Source organism: Amblyomma americanum, chromosome 2 (assembly GCF_052857255.1).
Source record: "Amblyomma americanum isolate KBUSLIRL-KWMA chromosome 2, ASM5285725v1, whole genome shotgun sequence".
Classification (NCBI taxonomy): domain Eukaryota; kingdom Metazoa; phylum Arthropoda; class Arachnida; order Ixodida; family Ixodidae; genus Amblyomma; species Amblyomma americanum.
Window position 1 is genome coordinate 91034033 of NC_135498.1, and position 5752 is coordinate 91039784.

General features: G+C 48.1%; 1 non-coding gene across 1 annotated transcript; it reads left to right on the forward strand.

The window, feature by feature from the left end:
* Positions 1–1085: 1085 nt before the first annotated feature.
* On the forward strand, positions 1086–1157 carry TRNAS-ACU (transfer RNA serine (anticodon ACU)). The gene has a single exon. It is a non-coding gene; the product is annotated as a tRNA-Ser (tRNA).
* Positions 1158–5752: the final 4595 nt, after the last annotated feature.

Consider the following 5752-nt stretch of genomic DNA (forward strand, 5'->3'; position numbering starts at 1 on the left):
GGAGCCATGTTGGCTTTGGGACATGGTAGAGGGACCATTCTCGCAGCAAAATTCCTTGAGCCATAGTTCAAAATAGCGAGACAAATATACGCAGAAATTAGATTTTCCATACGCATTTTTTGCAAGAGGCAAAAGATAGGAAAACCAAGAAAGGGAAGAGCTTGTGTGCAAAAATATGGATATGTAATATGAAGCAACCGAAATTAAAACCTGCAGCAGATAAAGGTACTGCTTAACACGAAAGACGCGTCGAAAACCTCAAACAGCGATGAGGTAATGAAGATTTCAACCCCGGCTTCGTAGCTGTTTAGCACTTACTATCAGTAAACATGAGCAAGAAATTTACTTTCGTTACTTAGCTGCCGAGTTGGCTCACTAGAAATGGCGCTCGACTGTTGATCTCAAAGACGCGGGTTCGATCCCGGACGCGGCGGTCGCATTTCGAAGGAGCAGAACTGCCAGAAGACAGTGTGCTGTGCGTTGTCAGTGCAGGTTAAAGAAACCCAGCTGGGCGAATTTATCCGCAGCCCTTCACTACAGCGTCTCTTTCTTATTTCACTCATTCCTTCCCTTCTTTGACGGCATGGTTGAGGAGTCCACCAAGAAGTGAGACAGTTTCCTTTCCTTGCCTCAAAACAATTTTTCATACCCAGGGAGCCACTGCTGCAAACGTATCGCTCTTTCGGCGCACGTCATAGTTAGGGCCGATGGATTTAATAAGCCGGTCTTCTCCGCCGTGGTAAATGCTGCACAGTTATGTACGTCACTCGGTGTGTTCGTGCAAGATGAAAACGGGAATATGATTAACGAGAGCTGCGAGGCCGCACGCAGGCTGTATTGAGACGGTCGAGATTATGATGGTGGCAAGCGTGAACTACAGTTTTGCAGCGTGCGCGTTCAGTGCCGCTGCATGGAGCGCTAAACGGAGAGGACCGAATTCGTGCGCTTCTCTCTAACTTGTGCCAGTGCGCGTCTCCTTCATGTTAATTAACTGGGCGATTTATAAAATTTATTCAAAAGGTTGAAGTCAGTAAAGGAGGGAGTGAAAGAAGAAATGAAGAAAGAGGTGCCATAGTGGTTCCTCCGCCGCGGTGGCTCAGTGGTTAGAGCGCTCGACTACTGATCCGGAGTTCCCGGGTTCGAACCCGACCGCGGCGACTGCGTTTTTATGGAGGAAAAACGCTAAGGCGCCCGTGTGCTGTGCGATGTCAGTGCACGTTAAAGATCCCCAGGTGGTCGAAATTATTCCGGATCCCTCCACTACGGCACCTCTCTCTTCTTTTCTTCTTTCACTCCCTCCTTTACCCTTCCCTTACGGCGCGGTTCAGGTGTCCAACGATATATGAGACAGATACAGCGCCATTTCCTTTCTCCCCAAAACCAATTATAATTATTATTAGGTGTCATAGTGGAGGGCTCCGGATAATTTCGACCACCTGGAGATATTTGACTTGCGCTCACATCTCACAGCACTCCGACAGCATTGCGTTTCGCCTCCATTTAAAAGCGGCCACCGCGGTCGACTTCGAACTCGGGTACACCGGCCCGTCTACTGAGCCGGAGTACCGTGTTTCGGCGGCCGTGTTTCGATGGAGGCGAAACGCAAACGGCGCCCGTGTGCTGTGCGATGCCAGTGCACGTTGAAGATCCCCAGGTGGTCGAAATTATTTCGGAGACCTCCACTATGGCACCTCTTTCTTCCTTTCTTCTTTCAATCCCTCCAGTGTTTCTTCTCTTACGGCGTGGTTCGGGTGTCATTTGTCAGACAGTTACTGCGTCATTTCTGTTCCTCACAAACCAAGCTTCGTTTTCATTTTTTTAGGAGCACTGACCCCAATACTGAGTTTTCGTCGAGCTTAAACAGCATTTTTCTTCGAGTTTAATTGGGGTTTAGCAATTAAGCGAATTGTATAGTGCAGCGGTTGAAATTTTAAAACACTTGTTCTTATATGTTTTGAATAGCCACACGAAGTCGTATTTTGCGTGGTTTGAAGTTAAAACTGAAAGGTTGAATATGGTAACCTATGTAAACTGGAGGCGGAAAGATTAGAGCGTCAGGAAACCAGCGAGCGCAGTAAAAGTTTTCGCATAACCAGGACACCGACGGAAAGCGAAGCTGCACTGGCAAACCTATCCTAGCTGAATTTCTTTGTCAGGTACAGAAAGGTCTACATCTTTCCTCATAATTTACTTTGCCGCACAGTCCAACAAAAAGTGCAAATAAAGGGTGCCAGCTGGCGCATAAGAGCGAACATGTGCTCATTTCATTTCACCAAAACTTCCACACATGTTAGCAGAGTGAGCTTTCACGACTATTACAGGCAAACGAAGAGTTTATTTTATTCGCAAGCTCTCGGTGCATGTGACATCGTTACGTTGCCGTTTGAGACCGTCTGTCTCATAGAACGTAATAAAATCGTGTATATTTCACCGCAGTTCAGGCAAATATCAAAAAGCAAAAAGGCACAGCGTCAGCCCTTTGTCGCGCCGACTGCTATTAGACATGCGGAAGCAACATATTGAACTGGCAGCTTGGGCTTCTATTGCACAAACTGTGCTCAATGCAAGCAATACCAAGCTTATCGCTTGGATGACGAAGGCAAACCCTAGGTTATTCAGGCGCTCGTTTAGCCCGAATAAGCTATTGCGCACCTCATCGGCCCAAGTACAATTTGCACATCACTTACCGAACGCTATAAATTACATAGAAGGATATTTCCACTCCCAGATCAGTCTCTCTGCAGCATTGAGGTGCGCAATTGGAGGCGGTTACATCTGCCCAGTCTGGGTCTACCTGACACAGACCGGGGATGAAAACGATTTAAAATGTGAAAATTGCGTTATAAAAGGCACTCTTGTTCACATAATTTGTGAATGCGCCGATTCCCCAGGCGACGGCTTAAACATAAACAGTAAAGAAGCCCGGCAAGTTTCACTACGGAGCGAGGGTCCCGCCATCCAGCAGCAAGCCACCAACCTGGCGACTGAGGCCATGAAGAAATAATGTAACTTTACTAGTCCTTAGTCTGCGAAACATCCCCTACCCGCATATCAGGCCTGCGTGCCGGGACCGGGGATTTGGGGACTCCTTCTCGGTGGACGAATAAAGCTTTCATCCTTCATTCATTCATTCATTCATTCATTCATTCATTCATTCATTCATTCATTCATCACGAGTCAAATCAATAAATCTATCTACACCCTTGGTGCATAAAATTGTCAACAGGTGATAAAAACAAACGTATAAAATACGGAAGCCTACGCAGAAGACAGCAACAAACGACCAATGAGCGCAGGATTCTGCTTGCAAATGTCAGTTTCCAATTTGTAACCTGTCTGATCGACTACCCTCGGATATCATGTAAACGAGTAACAATTTGTGTCAAATAACTCTAGTACTCTCTGATCGAGCGAAAATGCAAGTAGTGATGCATAGCAGACACGTACATCCTTTGTCAAAAGTTTAGAGGCCAGGGTGTTTGCTTTTTAGCCACACCATGCTGCTTGTAATGCATTCGTAGTGATCAAAATCTTCTGAAGGGTAGAAGATTTTTGGTCGTGTCTCCTTCAATGTGTAGAACTTCCACGAATGCTACAGAAACCCCACTACGAGGCTAAGAAGCAGGCCCCCTGGCTTCTGATCTTTTGACAAATGTACATCCGTTACGTGGCAGAGCAAGTCAGGCAGAAATGAAAAGCACTCCACACTAACATGCATCCTCAGCGCGCCGCCCACGCGGCCCGCAGTCCATTGAGAATCAAAGGAGCGTATTCAGTCGTTTGTTGAGCTCACCACAAACTCCCGCGCTACGCGCCTCATCTACCCACCACCCCATCCATCCCTCACTACCAGAGAACAGGCAATTTGACGTCGCCTGCAGACGCGAACGCTGCCTACACCAGCCAATCTTTCTAAAATTATGCCGGTACCCTCCTAGTATGCAGCTTGTGCTCCCACCCCAAGGCCACTCTTACATCCTCCTGTCATGCCCGGCGTCCGCTCCCCCCCCCCCCCTCCCCCGCCCCCCGCCCTGTTCCTCTCCGAACCTGAGAGGACTGGGAGACCTCAGTGCAGTCAGCGGATGCGGCCAGGCAAAAGATAGCCGTCAGCCGGGCCGCATACGTCATGGACGGTCGTTTATATCGTGAGTGATGTCTTGTGAAGGCCCAGGGGGCCTGCGAGCCTCAAATTCTCTTGCTCAATAAAGTTTTGCCACCACCACGACTACCATCCGTACAAATCTGTCCGCGGTCGGAGACGCGGAGGCCGACCAACCAGCAGTTGCCAGTAACGCTCACACCACCGTTAGTTCTACTTGGCTCCTAAACCAGCTTGACGGCAGAAATGATTTCGGCAATAAGCGCATGACAACTCTGGAGAGCTTAGAAAGCGCTTTGATAGGCCCAGCATGAAGAAGCGGACGTGAATAACGCACCTTTTCATGAAAGACACGCCACTTTTGCCGCTCTTGACATTTTTCGCCGCTGTATGCGAAGTCCACTTACTACAGACCTCGGATACAACGAACGCGATCCCCGCCGCCATGAGGTCTGTTATAATTAGGCTCGACTGTATGTGCTATGAGAAGCCAGCTAGGGATACGTGGTTATTTCACCTGTAGCTTCCGTTGGAACTCAAAAACATCAGCTTGACTTACAATGCATGATCCTAAGAGAGATTATTGGTTTTGAGAAAAGGAAACGTCGCAGTTACTGCCTCATTTCTCGGTAGTCACGTCAACCGCGCCATAAAAAGAGGGAGCAAGATGGGAGTGAAGAAATAAAGAGGTGCCGTAGTGGAGGACACCGGGATAATTTCGACCGCAGCACACGGGCTCTTTTCGCGTTTCGCCACATCGAAACGCGACCACAGCGGCCGGGTTGGACGCGCGTACTCCGGGTCAGTAGCCGAACACAATAACCACTTAGCCATCGCGGCGGAAGTCTGCCGAAAGCACAATGGGAATAACCACTTCGGTAACAAGCATTTTAGGCCTAATTAAATGTCTTATGCAGAGACCTTATATCAATTGTAAGACGAAAAGCGCGCAACAAACACACGGACGCAATGACAAGCGCGAACTTCAAACTGACGTTTATTAGAAACATCGAAAGATATATAGGCACATGAAAGGGGGGAAGACAAAAACTAACAATGACAGCAGCATACAAAAAGTCATGTCACTCGATACCCGCTCAGATACATCATCTCCTAAGGGCGAGCGGCTATCCCTCCCATCTGCTCTGTGCTGTGTGGCGGAGGGCATCCTCAAGAAGCACAAGGATTACAGTGGTGAATTTGCAAAAGAAAAAGAAAAACCATATAAAAAGAGTGTCTATGCATTGCCGTATATTCACACTTTATCCCACAATCTCAAGAAGATTGCTCGGAGAATGAATATCAACGTTGTGCTTTCAGCGCCCCATAAACTAAGCAGGCTCTGTAGGCTGACGAAGCCATCGGGAGAACAAGATTCAGGCTGCCGAATACGACATGCCAACAGGGATGCCGCTTTTACTGACGGCATCATTTATAAGATACCACTGACATGCGGCCGTTTCTACGTCGGGCAGAGTGGACGATGCGTGAACGAGCGTTTCTGAGAACATGCCAACAATGTGAAACAAATGCGGGAAACTTTGGCAATTCACTGCCGTGACTGTGAATATGATGGTGGCGGCCATTGTGCTCCGGATTTCTCACAATCTGTAATTGCCGACCGGCATCCTTCGCAAATCACAAGGGAGATAT